The sequence below is a fragment of the Canis lupus genome, chromosome 24 (genome assembly GCF_048164855.1).
Source record: "Canis lupus baileyi chromosome 24, mCanLup2.hap1, whole genome shotgun sequence".
Taxonomy (NCBI): Eukaryota; Metazoa; Chordata; class Mammalia; order Carnivora; family Canidae; genus Canis; species Canis lupus.
This window is the reverse complement of record NC_132861.1, coordinates 37,382,245-37,399,367: the sequence shown is the minus strand read 5'-3', so window position 1 is coordinate 37,399,367 and position 17,123 is coordinate 37,382,245. Positions and strand designations below refer to the sequence as shown.

General features: G+C 43.6%; 1 pseudogene; it reads left to right on the top strand.

The window, feature by feature from the left end:
• Positions 1-10,015: 10,015 nt before the first annotated feature.
• LOC140616372 (putative elongation factor 1-alpha-like 3) overlaps positions 10,016-17,123 on the top strand; it is a 98,800-nt pseudogene continuing 91,692 nt past the window's right edge.

The following is a 17,123-nucleotide window of genomic DNA, read 5'->3' as shown; positions in this document are numbered from 1 at the left end:
GCACAGGCATGCACACGCTCGCACACACGCACTGCGTAATACAGTTTCCTGCTCTAGCCCACAGCCACGCTTCCAACGAGCAGTGTACATCCTCCTGACTAGTCCTTAATTTCTAGCTCTTCCATCCTGGTCCTTTAGGGATTTAGGTTCAGATAAGAACTTTGCCTCCAAATTAAGAGTCCCATTTCAAGGGACGCCTAGGCAGCTTAGCGGTTGAGCGTCTGCCTCCAGCCCAGGGCGTGATCCTGGAGTCCTGGGATCGAGTCCCATGTCAGGCTCCCTGCATGGAGCCTGCTTCTCCCTCTGCCTCTCTCTCTCTCTCTCATAAATAAATAAAATCTTTAAAAATAAAAGAGTCCCGTTTCAGAATGCAACATCCCTTTCACAGTGGCTTCAGTTTGTACCTGAGTAAATTGGATCAGAAAATTTGTCCAAAACTCACAATATACCTTAAGTAACTAAGCCTCTTTGAGGAGTGAGTGATGGGTTCACCTAACATTAAACATAGTCTCAGACCCTGGACACTTTAATACAAATAATGTACAGTGTACTTGGAGAGACAAACACTCATAAGTGTAGTTTCAGGATCAACAAGTGTTAAAATTAAATCTATTTTCATGGAACAGGTGGCATCGGACCTGTGTCTCAGAGGATGAACAGGATCCCTCCAACATTATTAGGGGCCAGCAAGAACTTTCTGTACACTGAGAACTAGGACAGGTGTTTAATTAACAGAGGGATTAGTTAATCTTCACAACTATCCTACAAAGTAGACACTTTCCTCATTTCCACTTTATAGGAGAGTGAGCCCCAGTGTGTGTGACCCAAGTCATGGAGCTGGATGGGGCAAAACCAGGATCTGAGCCTCAGTGGCATGACTCCATTACCAGCACTCTTTTTTTTTTTTTTTTTAGATTTTATTTATTTATTTATTTATTTATTTATTTATTTATTTATTTGAGAGGAGGGGTGGAAAAAGCAGACTCTCCGCTGAGGAGGAAACCCAGTATAGGGCTCAATCCCAGGACTCTGGGATCACAACCTGAGCTGAAAGCAGATGCCACCCGGGCACCCCAGGACAAGGACTTAATCACCAAGTGATGCTGCTGCCCACAGTGGGAAACAAGGGGGTTTCAGTAACAGTTCCCAGGTGGCAAATAAGGAGAAGGGCATCTGAGCCACGTGCACAGCATAGGCAAAGGCACAGAGGTTGAGGAGCATGGTGTCCTTAGGACCTGTAAGCAGCCAAGTCCTGCAAGAGCAGGAATCGTCACCAAAGAGGCAGATGGCATCAGATTATGCATGCATGAGCTACAGAATCTGGACTCAGACCTGTAAGTAATAGGGAGGAATTTAAGGATTTAGGCAGGGGAGCAACAATTTTGTGCATCAGCAAGATCAGCTCTGGAAGGCTGGGACAAGGAGATCAGTTAGGAGACTGTGACCCCAAATGGAGAATGTGGCTCTGGGAAAGAAGTTGGCCCTGATTTGATGTGAGGAAAGTGAGAAAGATGGAGAAGCCCAAGACAGCTCCTAGGGCCTGGCACCCAGGAGTGCAAGTTGAGAGTAGCAATAAAATGAGTCCAGTCAGGGGCAGGTTGTGTGGGAGGAGTCACCCTTGGGGGAGCTACCTAGTGGTGGTTCGGGTAGGGCTCATGATGTAAGAGAGATGCGTGGCTGCCTGATAAGGGTGGTGCGAGTGGGTGGAGGTGTAGCCAAGGGAGAACCGTGGTCTGGTGAAGGGGTGGTAAGAAAGGGCAGGAAGACCCTCAGACAGGAATCTGGGGTTGCAGGCATGAGCACACTCAGCAGAAGAAGAGGAGGCAGCAAAGATACTAGGAGATACTGGGCAGCAAGCTCAAGGGAGAGAGAAGCAGGACAGAGTAATGGCTTTGGTCTCAGGGGTTTCAGAAGATGAGTAGCTGAGTGATCAATGCAACAGGGATGGCAGGTGAGGTGTGGGCTGCACAGAGACCTATCAGTGGTCACGAGGGGCTCCTGTCAGTGGAATGGTAGTTTAAAGAGGAAACAAGAAAACAAGAAATGAAGTTGGAGATAAGTATCTAGGTGATCTTCCAGGAACTTCACTAAGAAAGAAAGAGCAAGGTGCTGTAATACGGTGGAAGGAGAGCTACTTTCATCAAATTTGATTATTTAAATTATATAATAGTGGCTACTTGTGATAGGATACAGGTAAAGTGCCCATGAACTTGGCACTTGGTTGCTCATGTAACCCAAGAACCAGAAACTCACTGGCACTGCAGTAGCAGGTGCCTGTGCTCCTCCTGCCCGCCTTCCCCTCTACAGAGAGTGGCCCTGGCTAGAGCACATTTAAAAACCAGGAGGAAGGAACCCATAGAGCAGGGGCCTGGGGAGTGCATGCCAGAGAAGGTGGGACAGGGTGGGCTGTGAACACCAGGATCACTGAATAGGAAAGCCATTCCCTGCCCCGAGCCAAGAGGACAAGAGGTGAGGCTTGATGCAGATTTGGATGGGTTAAAAGATAATGAGAAGAGGGAGCTGGGGGAGTTTATGCCAAATGACCCCCATCTTGTCTTGAAGAGAATCATCACAATAATAAATGGGCCAGTAATGAGGTGAGAACCTTGAAGAGAGTAGGCCGACCAGAGACACATAAAGGCTGTTCCCAAGCAGCCTGGCCAGGGGATCTGTAGTGGCTCCACCCACCCAATGATATAATTCCCTTCAAGTGCTCTCAGCAAGCCAGGTAAGCATAGCTGGACTGACCCAAAGTGGGAAAGTCATCAGGGCGAGTCTAGTCCAATGGGAATGAATCCAGGTTCTTGATAAGCAGGGGCTCTGACAAGAATTGGATTGAACTGATGCACCTCAGGATCCTGGCGACCCAAAGAATAAGATGCCAGAGAGGGAATGGGGACTGGCCTGAGGGCAAGTGGAAGGATCAAGGGATCTCAGTTCAGAATGAGGTCAAGAATCAGAAGACACAGTGAAGCACTCTGAGGTAAGTGTCAGATGAGTGCTGCAAAGTGCTGACGCAGTTTGCATCTGGCTTTGACACCTATCAGCTGTGTGGCCTTGGACAGATTTTTTAACATTTCTGAACCCCCATGAACTTACTCAGACCAATACCTCTCTCAAACAGTTGTCACAAGACTCAAAAGAGAGAACTGTGTGACTTCGTTGTAAGCTGCGTGCAAATGTCAGCCATGATGGATCAGGCAAGGGAGGCCAAGAAAGTTTTCGGGTTTTAGGCAGGGCTGGGACGTAGCAAGCCATTCCTCATCATTCCTTTGGCTGCCTCTTCCTTTGCCCTTGTCCTTCCTGAATCTCATCTGGCTGGTTTCTGACCAATCTCTAAGACCTACTGGAGTCCATTTGAATTCTAATCCAATCCTCCAAGGTGCCCCTCCAGCCTCAGCTGGGTGTCATCTATGAAATTAATGAGCATTCTTTGTCTCATCATCTAGTTCATTGCTGGAAACATTAAATAGCCCAGGGCTGCAGACTTCGAGATACTCCAAATAGCTCCACAAGTCTCCAGGTTTTTTCTTTGGAGACAGTGGAAAGGCAGATGCTCTTCACCCTGGATTCTCCCATAACCTACCCCTTCACCTCCATTATCGCCCACAAAGGTGGTTTAAAAAAAAAAGATTTTATTTATTTATTCATGAGAGAGAGAGAGAGAGAGAGAGAGGCAGAGACACAGGCAGAGGGGGAAGCAGGCTCCATGCAGGAAGCCAGATGCAGGACCCGATCCCAGGACTCCAGGATCACGCCCTGGGGGAGGGCAGGCACTAAACCGCTGAGCCACCCAGGGACCACCCAAAGGTGGTCTTTTTGTGAGGCTCAAAAGATACGCTATGTTATGCAGTAAAAATCAAGGCTCCCTGCACTTCCCTGAAGACCACTCCACTTCTAGCCCCTTTGTTAGGAGACCCTGACCCACAGCCTTGACCGCAATTCCTGCCTATTGCCCTTCCTCTAAAGGCCTCTGAATCATCATTTTCTCAGTCCTCGATGTCTAATGTAGAAGCAATAATTTAGCACTAACAGAGAATTCTTGGAATCTAGATGGAAATGTCTTGAAATGCAACCCAGGACCATGCATCTGCCTCTACCTTGCTTTTGCCTATAAGCCAGTCCTGAGATCTTAGACATAGGAGTCTGCACACTTCTCCTACCTGCTGCCATCCTTCTTCCCTCCACTCTGCCTTGTTCCCAAAGATCCCACCCAGAATTCATTCAACTTTTATTGATCACCTGTGAAGCGGCAGCCTCAGGCATAGTTACACAGCCATTATAAATCTTGTCCTTATGGATACTCCAGTCCAAACTCTCCCTAGTTTTCTGTCTCCCCTGATGTCCCAAAAGAGCTACCCTCCATCCTCCTGAATTCTAGTTGACAAATCCTATACTGATTTCTTCCTTTATGTGCTTGGGAAAATCACCTTCAACTGCTCATCTTCCATCCCAGCTCTGGCTCCTGGTTCACCCTTAATTCTTTCATGCCATCCTTGTCACCTTCCTTGCCCTTTTTATTTTTCACCGTTTCTCTACCTTGTGCCTAAGCACAAGGCATCCCTTCCCTCTTTTTGGTTCCTACCCTCTCCCATCTAAGCCCAGCCAACCCTCCTTCTCTTTCCCCTTCTGTCTCTACCTTTCCCACTTCCAACTGATGAGTGAGCCAACATCAATTTACATTTACAAAGCAACCACTTTGTAATTCTCTGTGGCCCCATAGGAGTCTGGCTTTGGCATTTCTATAATTGGGTAGGATGCTTGGCACCAAATTCTCATACCTTAGTGTCTCACATCTCAAGACAGGAGGAGATCCAGGCTTTTGCTGAGAAAAGTTTGGAAGTATACCCCAAAATTCCCTTTGTGACGGATCAGATCCAGTGCCTTTGGGGTCCATTGGCTCATCAGTCATTCAAAAGTGACATGTACTAGACACTGGGGATCCAGAAATGATGAAGACACACTATTGTGTATGAAACTAACATGGGAACAGAAACAATAACAAAGGATGTAGGCACAACACAGAACAAAGGAATTCACTTTTTTGCTTAAGGAAATCAGGAATATTTCATAGAAGTGATGTGCAGAGACAAAAAAAGCAAGTGAAGAAAGTGTAAGCAGTGACCCTATTTTTGACTTGGCCATCTGTCAGCTCTGCAGAGAAGGACTTTTTACCCACCCTACTGAGCACACAGAGCAGCCAGAGATGTGTGTGTGTCTCTGTGTACAACCAAGTAAACAGGTTTACATGTGTGCCAGTGTGTGCTGGCCATGGAATGAGGGGTTGGTGTTAGAGTTCCTTTTGAGAAATGATAGAAGAGGCAGAGAGAGACAAAGCTATAGGACAAAAGGCCACCTCTCCTCTACTTTGTCCTCATCTAACATCAGTCTGGTGGAGACTTTACCCTTTCTACCTTCTGAGCATCTCCTGGATCTATGTGCCTCCCCCCATTGCCCTGTACTACCTAAGTCAGACCCTCATTGTCTGCCACCTTGATTACTGCAATAGTCTTCTAACTGGACTCCCCTCCTCCATCCGACCCTCTTCCAAACTGTTCTCCCCACGGCAGCCATGATGTCCTTCTAAAGCATTATCAATATGCTTTCCTTCTTCAGTGGTTCCCCAATGGTCCTTTGCTTAATGAGGCTCTCAACGTCTGCCAGTTATGGCCCCTGCTGATCCTTCCAGCCTGGTAACTCACTCCTCTTCCCACAACCCCAGGCTTGATGGCCCAGCCATGCTGTGTTGTCCTCTATTTCCAGCACTCATGTGTTATTACTTCTTCCTGAAATGAATCTGCCATTCCCATCCCTTTCCCCTTCCTAATATGGTTGACCCATGGTCAATCTTGAGGTCTTAGCCTAGGCCTCCTGGCCCCCACGTGGCATGCCCCCATCGCCACAGGATAACATGAACACCTGTTCAGGCATCTGAATCCCATTAGACCATCATCTTGGTGCCTGTGCTGGGAACCAGTGTATCTGCATCTCTAAATCACTACTCGTTAAGTTAGAGGTGCTCAATGTTTATTGAACCACCAGATGTGCTGTAACTGCTTGTAAGGCTCTACCTTCATCATTGGCTTCCCAACTAAAAAATGAAGCATTTTAGTGGTTTCTCCTGAAAAATAAGAGTCCCAAACTACCAGGAGTGAGAGGACCTTGGAAATCACCTAGTTTAAGCTATGAACAGAAGGAACTGAGTGAGGCCCAGAAAGCAGAGTCTCCTGAGGCTATAGGGGGAATATGAAGATTATTGCTCTATCATAAAGTGTGGTAATTAGTAGTACCTGCCCACATCCCGCACAACTGCAACCCCCAAAGAGCCCTGTCTGTTACTGATTACAAAGCATTTTCTCATCCTCATTTCATTTGTTGTTTGAACCACACAACTCCTACAGAATTGGTTGAGTGGGTGATCTCAGTGCCCCCATTTCATTGATTAGGGAATTGAGGCTCAGAATGCCCAAGCCACAAGTCCCAGAGGAAGTCTCCTCTGAATCCATATCCATGTTCATTCCCCTTGCTGCACTGCATCTGGCCCTTTGCCCTTTTCTCATAAGAGGTAAGTTGCCAGCTAAGACTGGGATGATGAAGCCAATGCCATGTCACCATGGCAGCACATTGCCAGGAAGCTGACAGGGTAATACCAACAGATCTGCAAGAGGAAATGTCCCAGCTAAAGCTGCACGGTGTCCAGAGCTGCGAGTGTGAATGGGCAGGCAGCAGCTCTCAAACTTGCCAACCATCAGCCAGGTGCTTGACTTTATTTAAGAAAATTATTTTTCATTTGGTCTCATGGGCAATGGACCATGTCCTGCCTTTTTAAAATGAGATTGGGAAGCTGGAGCTGACCTGACACATCCCTCCAGTTTTCCTATGCACACTTAAACATCCTGCCAAAACTAATATCTTTATTCCTAAAACCTTCAATTCACGTAGGGCAAGCAGCGTCTGCCTGTGCTGTATGGAGCATGCACTTCAGCCTTTATATTACCCAGAGGAATGAGCTGCTATTATGAAATCATTAAATTAATAACTTGGTAATATAGGCAGATATATAAAACAATCTGTTCATAGAACAAAAGAAATTACTACGTTCCAAACATTCATAATTTAATTTAACAGCAAATTAAAGTAGCATACATAATTTTATCCTCAAAATGTCAATAGAATTATGTAAATAGAACACCAAGTCCTATTGCTCTGTGTATGTGTGTGTGTGTGAGTGTGTACACACACGCAGGTGTGTAGTTGTGTGTGTGACAGGAGGGCAGGGTACAGGGTTGACATTTACCTCCTGTAGGCCTCTCTTCTTCATGACAGAGAAGCAATTGACAGAAATAGATGAGGTTCCCAGCTTTTAATTAAGAATTTATTAAACATTCAAAGAGCTGCAGAGGAAAAAAGCTAGCAAGGCACTCTGCTGGCTGCCAGGATTGGGTGTCGAGCAAACAGTAAGAGTTGCAGAGGAGGCAGGTCCAATGGGGCTGTGCCAGGGCTCCCTCAGGAAGGGCAAGCACCAAAGGCCACCAGGTCTAGATCATAGGATCTTAGAGAGACTCCATATGAGTTTGGAGATGAACAATGGAAAGATGGGCTGCTGGCTACTGTGGAATTATCTCAGGAGAATGACCAGGACAGGGGAGCTCTTCTCGTGCCTCAGCATTGTTTGGCAAGAACCAGCCCTCCTGCCCCAGGCAGCTCTGACATGGGTAAGTTGTAAAGTAAGCTGGAGAGTCTCTGGTCCATTCTGGTCAACTCCACAAACCACCTGCCTTATGTGAACCAAGAGGAATGAGGCCAATATGAAGCTGTGTGAGGGACAGTGAACTGCATGGCAGGAGTTCCTGACCCCTCTCCCTGAAAGGTTGGCAGGCAGTGGTCCCTGTTAAAGCAAGAAGAGACAAAGGGTTTCCTCTGTGAGCTGACTTTGCCTCCACCCAAGCTCTCTTCACCTCTGAGGTTATCATATCTATTTCTGCTCTCATGAATTGTTTTCTAGGGACAACGGGAATCCCAGTCTCATGGACTTGCAACACTGCAAGGGATATATGAAGCCGGTAAGTTCAGTCCTGCTTCAAAGCAACAAAATATACACATGCACATACACAGAATTTAGAACATAATTTCATGGGATTCACATATCCCACTGATGAGCCCAAAGTAAAGAATCTCTGGTCTGCCTGAAGACATTCATTAAGCATGGAACTGTATGTATAAAGAGTAACATATGTCTAGTGCCAAATGTATGAGACAGAGAGTAAGATAAGAATTCACAGAAGGCTCCCTGGAGGAGGGAAAACACTTGAAATTGAAGGATTGCTAAGCCTTAGGCAAAAAGATAGGAGGAGGAATAGATGGAGCCAAGATTTAAAAAAGAAAAAGCATGAATGCGTGTAAGATGATGTGTGTTCTATGGAGGAGGATAGAAGAGGAAAGAAGACATCCTATGGGGAAAGGCCCCAGATAACACAGATTTGTAAACATAAGCATATAAACATTTATCCTCTTAGAAATATTTCTTTCCTGTATGCATGAATGGTGACCTAGAGGAGGAATGAGTAGAACCAGGTAATCTAGTTAATAAATCTTCCTAGTGGTTTAGGAGTGAAGGAAGCAGCGATAAGATTATGATAATCTAAATAGGCATGGGAAGGAGAGGACAGGGAGACACATGTTGAAGATAGCCTTGACAGGACTTTGGAATTATTGGGGGATCAGTCTGCACAGGTCAGCTCCTGTAACAAAACCCACAAAATCTAAATGGCTTAACATTAAAGGTTTATTTCTCACTCACATCACAGTACAATGTGGTGAATGGAGGGACCTAATCCATGCAGTCATTCAGGGACCCAGGCCCCTTCTGCCTTTTGGTTCTAAGAGAGTTCACATTGTCCTCCACCAGATGTGTCTCCATTCCACACATGGCAGGAAGATGAGGGAAGATAGACAGCATGGAGGGATTTATAGAAGCTTTTACTGCCAGCCCAGAAGGTAGTAAACATCTCTTCTGCCCATGTGTTGTAGGCCAGAGCTCATTCCTGTAACTGCTGGGAGGCTGGAAAATGTAGTCAGACTGTCCAGTAAAATAAGGGAAACAATTCCCCCATTTCTATAGCTGTCCATGAAAATAAAGAGACAAGAAATCAAGAATGACAATTTTCAGGGCTGGGAACTAGAAGATTGATGGGACCATTGATACATATAAGAAAATTCAGAAGGGAAGCTACAAGGATCTGAAGCTTGCCATTGTACATCCATATATCTAATTAACCCAAGAGAATAATAAAGTAGATTTGCTCAGACATACAGTTACAACATTATCCAGGAAGCTTAGCATAACAATGACTCTTTCTTACAAGATAAAGAAGTAATGTGGTTAGATATGACATACAAAAAAATGGCAACAAGATAGCTTAGCTTTCATCAAAATTAAAAACTTTCTTTTTTTAAAAAAAGATTGTATTTATTCATGAGAGACACAGAGAGAGGCAGAGACACAGGCAGAGGGAGAAGCAGGCTTCCTGAGGGGATCCCCAGGACCCAGGGATCATGACCTGAGCCAAAGGCAGATGCTCAACCACTGAGCCACCCAGGCTCCCCAAAATTAAAAACTTTCATGCATCAAAGAACACTATCAAAAGTGTAAAAGAGCACCTCACAAAAATGAGAGATAAAATTTGTAAAGTATTTACCAGATAAGGGATCAATGTACAGAATATATAAAGAACTCCCATAACTCAACAACAAAAAACAAACAACCCAATTCAAAAACCGGGCAAAGAACTGGAATACACATTTCTCCAAAGAAGAAACACAAGTAGCCAATAAGTACATGGAAGAATTCTCAACATCACTAATCATTAGAGAAATGTAAATCAAAACCACAATGGGACATCATTTCACACCCCTTAGGATGGTTATTATTAAAAACGAAACAAAACAGCTTTTTTACATGAGTTGGTCACCAGAACACAGGTGTCATGAAAACCACTGCTAAACCTAAACCAAAATGGGAAAGAAACAGTCTCCTATCAATATCACGATCACTGGACATGTAGATTCAGGCAAGTCTATCTCTGTTGGCCATCTGATCTATAAATGTAGTGGGACTGACAAAAAAACCACTGAAAATTTTGAGAAGGAGTCTACTGACATGGGAAAGTCTCCTTCAAGTATGTCTGGGTCTTGAAAGCTGAACATGAATATGGTGTCACCATTGATGTTGCCCTATAGAGATTCAAGACCAGCAGGTATTATGTGGCCATTGCTGATGCCCCAGGACATGGAGACTTTGTCAAAACCATGATTACAGGCACATCTCACTCTCGGTGTTCTGTCCTGATTATTGCTGCTGCTGTTGGTGAATTTGAAGCAGGTAGGGGAGACCCATGAGCATGCCCTTCTGGTTTACACATTTGGTGTGAAATACTTGGTGTTCACAAAATAGATTCCATTAAGCCACCTTATAGCCAGAAGAAATACAAAGAAATTGTTAAGGAAGTCAGAACCTACACTAAGAAAGTTGGCTACAACCCCAACACAGTAGCATTTGTGCCAATTTCTGGTTGGAATGGTGACAACATACTGGAGTCAAGTGCTAATAGGCCTTGGTTCACGGGATGGAAAATCACCCATAAAGGTGGTAATGCCTGTGGAACCACACTGCTCGTAGCTCTGGATTACATCTTGCCACCAACTCATCCAACTGACAAGCCTTTGGCTGCCCCTCCAGGATCCCCACAAAACTGGTGGAATTGGTACTGTCCCTGGGGCCCAGGTGGAGCCTACTGTTCTCAAACCTGGCATCGTGGTGACCTTTGCTTCAGTCAGTGTTACAACTGAAGTAAACTTAGTTGAAATGCACCAGGAAGCTTTGAGTGAAGCTCTTCCTGGGGACAATGTGAGTTCAAGGTCAACAATGCATCTGTCAAAGATGTTTGTCATGGCACCAGGGCTGGTGACAGCAAAAATGCCCCACCAATGAAAGAAGCTACCTTCCAACTCCGTTGATTATCCTGAACCATCTTGGCCAAATCAGTGCTGGATATGCACCTGTGCTGTATGGTCACGCAGCTCACATTGCTCGCAAGTTTGCTGAGTAGAAGGAGATTGAGCATTGTTCTGAGAAGAAGCTGGAAGATGGTCACAAGTCCTTGAAATCTGGTGATGTTGCCATCATTGATATGGTTCCTAGTGAGCCCATGTATGTTGAGAGCTTCTCTGACTATCCTCCTCTGGGCTGTTTTGCTGTTCATGACATGAGACAAATGGTTGCTGTGGGTGTCATCAAAGCAATGGATAAGAAGGTGGCTGGAGCTGGCAGGGTCATCAAGCCTGCCCAGAAAGCTCAGCAAGGTAATGAAAATTCTCCCCAATACCTGCCACCCCAGTCTATCAGTGGTGGAAGAGCAGAGTCAGAGCTGTTTATGCCATTTGGCCATTTAAATTTAATAGTAAAAGATTGGTTAATGATAACAATGCATCATAAAACTTTTAGAAGAAAAAGAGAATGTTTTGTGGACTCTGTGTGTGTGTGTGTGTGTGTGTGTGTGTATGTGTGTTGTGTGTACGGCAAATTTAAGTTCTTAGTTTTTTAATGGAAACAACTTGACCAAAAATCTGTCACAGAATTTTGAGGCCCATTAAAACAAAAGTTTAGTGACAAAAACAAAACAAAGTGTAACAAGTAATGTGTTGGTGAGGTTGTGGAGAAATCAGAACACTTGTACATTGCTGATGGGAATGCAAAATGATATCACCACTATGAAAAACCATATGGTGGTTTCTAGAAAAATAAAACATTAACCTATAAAGTGATCCAGCAATTCCACTTCTGCATATATACACAAAAGAACTGAAGGCAAGGGCATGGACAGATATTTGTACACCCATGTTCATAGCAGCAGTATTTACAATAACCAAGAGATGGAAGCAACCCAAAGTCTACTGACTTTGATGAGTGGATAAACAATATGGTTTGTGTATACAACAGAATATTATTCAACCTTTAGAAGGGAGGAGATTTGAACACATGCTACAATATGGATGATCCTTGAAAACAGATGCTAAGTGAAATAAGCCAGTCACAAAATGACAAATATTCCACAATTTCATTTACATTGTCAAATTCATAGAGACAGAAAGTAGAAGGGTGATTGCCAGGCTGGGCAGTAGGGGAATGGGGAATTAGTGTTTAATGAATACAGAGCTTCAGTTTGGGAGGATGGAAAGTTCTGGAGAGGGATGGTGGTAATGGCTGCACAACGTGACTGTACTTAATGGCCTGAACTGTCTGCTTAAAAATGGTTAGTAAATTTTATGTGATGTATATTTTGCCATAATTTTTTTAGTTCCAGTATAACATACAGTGTTATACTAGTTTCAGGTGTACAATACTGGGATTCAATAGTTCTCTACGTTACTCAGTTCTCATCATGACAAGTGTACTCTTAATCTCCTTCACCCAACCCCCTACCAACCTCCCCTCTGGCAAATACCAGTTTATTCTCTATACTTATGAGTCTGGCTTTTTTGTTTGTCTCCTTTTTTCTTTGTTCATTTGTTTGTTTGTTTCTTTTTTTAGAGAGAGAGAAGGAGCGCGAGGGAGTGGCAGAGAGAGAGAGAGAGAGGAAGAGAATCTTAAACAGGCTCCAGATCTAGTGCAGTCAGTTAAGCATGAGTCACCCAGAGCCTCTCGTTTTGTTTCTTAAATTCCACATATGAATGAAATCATGTAGTATTTTTCTTTCCCTGACTGACTTATTTCACTTAGCATTATACTCTAGATCCATCCATGTTGTTGCAAAGGGCAAGATTTCATTCTTTTTATGGTCGCGTAATATTCCTGTGTGTGTGTGTGTGTGTGTGTGTGTGTGTGTGTGTGTGTGTGTATCATGTCTTCTTTATCCATTAATTTATCCATGGACACTTGGGCTGCTTCCATATCTTGGCTCTTGCTGCAATAAGAATATATCTTTTCAAATTAGTGTTTTCATTTTCTTTGGGTAAGTACCCAATAGTGGAATTACTGGAGCATATGGTAGTTCTATTTTTAATTTTTTGAGGAACCTCCATACTGTTTTCCACAGTGGCTACATCAGTTTGCATTCCCACCAACAGTGCACAACGGTTACTTTTTTTCCACATCCTTGCCAATGTTCTTGTTTCTTGTGTTTTTGATACGAGCCATTCTGACAGATGTGAGGTGATAGCTCATTGTGGTTTTGATTTGCATTTCCCTAATCACTAGTGATGTTGACCATGATTTTTTAAAAGAGTAGCATGGGTAAGTTCATCTCTCTAAAAATGCAGACTCTGTCAAAATGTGATTAGCCTACACATCCTCTGTTCTGAAGCCCCTCTCAACCACACGTCTTCTTCAAATAAGCTCATCATCTCCATTCATCCCCAAACCTTCTCCTCCTGGCGCTTCATCTCAGTCCATGTGCATACATACTGCCAAGAGCCAGGTGAGAAACCTCACTGTCCTCTTCTCCTCTTCCCTCCTGTGAGCCTGCAGGTCCAACAGGCAAGTCTCTCAAATCCATCCTCCCCTTTCCTCGCCATGGCCCTAGGCACACTTCAGTTCTGGCTTCATGGAAATTTAGCTCACTTTGTCTCACATTGGCAGCTGTAGCAGCCTTCAAGCAGGTCCCACTGCTCATGTCTCATCCAACCTTCCTCTCATCATGGGGAGTCTTTCTGATGCAGACCACAGTCTGCTCTAACATGCTCTCAGGTAGGTACTATGCAAAAAAGCACACATTATCTCACCTGCATCCTCAGCAGGTGCATTTCTACTGCCCCATTTACAAAGAGGAAAATGAGGATTGGAGAGTTCAGCCACTATGGCAAGATCACATAACTGACAAGCAGCAAAGCTAAGATTCCCACCAGAGCCACCAAACACCAATTAATAATAACAGCCAGCACTGAGTCAGGGCTAGCTCTGCGTATAGCATCGTCTAAGTGCTTTATACCTAAAAATTCATGTAATCCTCACAACAATCCCACAAAACAAGACAATTATCATCCCCAGTTCACATTTGAGGTGGAGAGAGCTTAGATAACCTGTCCAAATAAAGCTAGCAAAAAGTGAAACCAAGATTCAAACCCAGTCTGGTCAAGAGCATGAGTGTATAGGGCATTCCCCTCCTCCAAAACCTGCATAGTAAACATCACCCTCTGTAGACTGGGACCTAAAGCCCAGCCCCAAATGTTCACATTCAACCTTCCACGCCCATCTAATGCTGTACCTACAAGACATGGCACCCCAGCACCTCACACTGCTCCTTCATCCTAGGGTGTCGTTTATAACCTCTTCAACCGTATATACTAGGGAAATCTTTACAAAGTTCTATTGACTATCATCCACTATGGATGCCCACCCTGATAGCTGGGACCTGTTTAAAATTCATTCATTTAGGGGGATCTGGGTGGCTCAGTCAGTTAATTATCTACCTTCAGCTTAGGTCATGATCTCAGAGTTCTGGGATCGAGCCCCATTCCAAGTTCCCTGTTCAGCTGGGAGTCTGCTTCTCCCTCTTCCTCTGCCACTCCACTCCCTGCTGCATGTGCTCTTTCTCTCAAATAAATAAATAAAATATTTCTTAAAAATTCATTCATTCAACCAAATTTATCAAATACTTTCTGTAGCCAATCTGTATGCCAGGTCCTGGGGACACATTGTAAATGAAACAATGTTTCCATCCTTAAAATAGTGCCAAACAAGGGTTATCATTTTGTCCTATTCATGGGTCCTTGGATTATCATGAACAATTTATGTGTTTATCTCTGTCACAACATAGTGGGCTCCCAGAGGTCAGGGTGACATCTTATCAAGCTCTGCATCCTCTCCTTGTATTTTAGTAAATAAACTCAGAAAATGTGTTCAGTGAATCAATGTTTGAATGACTCAGTGGGCCCCACTGAATTATAAATCTCATCAAATAAAACCGAGCCTCCCATGATGAGTCATGAACTCGAGGAGTTGAGTGTCTTCATTTGTAGGACTGGCGTCTGCATACTCTGCTAAACTTGCTCTCTCACTGCTAATATTGTTCATTTGCATAGCGGTCAACATTTTATAAAATATTTTCACATCCATTTCCTCATTTGATTCTTCATGGTAGGGAAATATAATCTTTTGCATTGGCTTGAAATTAATTTTCTGTATGTCCATAAGCATGTTTTGATTGCTGTTGACTAAGTTGTCAAACCAAAGAAGTCTGCCGAAACTAAACAAAATGTCCCTACAGTAGTAATCTGGAGAGGCCTAGTTCAGGGAGTCCTGGAACAGGGTCTTCATATGCTCACTGGGGACACCACCTTTATGGGGCCATTGTCCGTTTCAAGGGAAATAAGGAGACATAGTGAACCTGACATAGGATAAATAATAAAGATGATAAAGGGTTTTTTTTTTTTTCTACTAACAGTAGCAAAGCAAGAATTAGGTTTTTGAACAGATGCCTTGAGAAGCTGGATTTAAGTGAGTTTCCCAACTCATCGACGGAGTTTGCCTTAAACCCCAAAATGAAGGTCATCCCTGGGCCTCAGTCTTTCTAGAAAGGACAGTTTCTTACAGAATCCCGACCACTCCTCAGTGAGACCCTAACTCAAGCTCTCCACCAAAGTTCCACACTCAAAAGCTCACCCCTTCCTTGTTTTGAGTGGCTCACTTAGAAGTTCCAGTTCAACATTCATATTTGAAAGACTAATGTTTTCCGCTGGTTTGAAATTAATTTGCTGTAATTCACACTAGTGTATTTTGATTGCTTTTGATTAAGTTTAACAAACTAAAGAAGTCTGCTGAAATTAAACATTAAAGTAAACAGTCCCTTTTCTAAGGCTCCTTGTGCATAATTATCAGCCTTGTCATTCTTGCTAAATATATCCATTCTGTGACAGCCCCTATGCCTGGGTAGTGGTAATTAATACAGAATCCCAAAATCAATTCCAAAGAAATCCTCTAAAATCAAGGAAGCTCATTTGCATAACTTCTAAAACGCATGAATGAATTGTTTTGAAACTAGGATGAAAAGAAAGGGGCTTTCACAGGTCAGAGTTTCCAAGTAAAAATAAATAAATAAAGCGGGCTGCATATTTAATATTGGATTTGTTGTAAAGAAAAATAGGTCTTCGGTGGAAAGTGTGAATAAACAGGTAAATGGCTCTTTGGAGCCGTCACTTTGCAGAAAGCTTCACCAAAATTAATGGCTAATAATTAGCCACCCAAGCGACTAACATGTTAAGAAAAGTTCACAGGTAGCTTTGTTACATTGCCGAAAATGATGAAAATTAAAGTTAATATCACTTTCTTAAATGTGGTGAAATAATTTAAATATTTTTATGAGGGAAAAAAAAAAAAGACCTCCTCATGCCTCCATTCGTTTGCTTATTTTCATCCAAGGAAATAGAGGGGGAAAAAATACCAGCTTTGGAGTAGAGTGGCCCAGCTGCAAAACTCCACTCCCTTAGGAGCTGAGTGACTCTGGACAAGGATGCAAGCTCCTGGAGCCTGGAGGTCCTCACTGAAGAATAGGGGCAACCCAACTCTATCCCTAGCTTCCTCTGAGGGGTGCCAGGGAGAGAGGAATGCCCTCTTTGTGGTGCATAGCTCCTCCAACTACAGCTCTTCTCCGTACACATCAATTATTAATGATAATAATAAGAAGAATATTTATCAAGAGCTTATCAGACCCCATGCTAAGCACTTTTCTTGCATTCTCATTTTTAATCCTCACAATAACCCTATGAGAAAGTTGCTATTAGTATCATCTTTTTCTAAAAGTTTAAACAAATTTCCTAATGAGAAAACCAAGGCTTGGAAAGGGCAGCCAGCTCCGTGGCAAAGCTGGTTTCTGCACACGAGGACTGTGTATTTAACCACTGCATTACGGAATAGCCTTGGGGGAGGGGCCGCCAACCTAATGTGCATGGAGGCGATATAATGTCTGAAAATATATGCAAAACTATTTGTGTATGTGCATTTTGCGGAGGAGTGTCCAATATATTTATCTGATCCTTGAAGGAGTCCTTGACACCCAAAAGGTTAAAGGGCCCTGTGCTAGATGTTTGAAATTGAACCAGACCAGTAACTAACCTAAGATTGCTTTGCT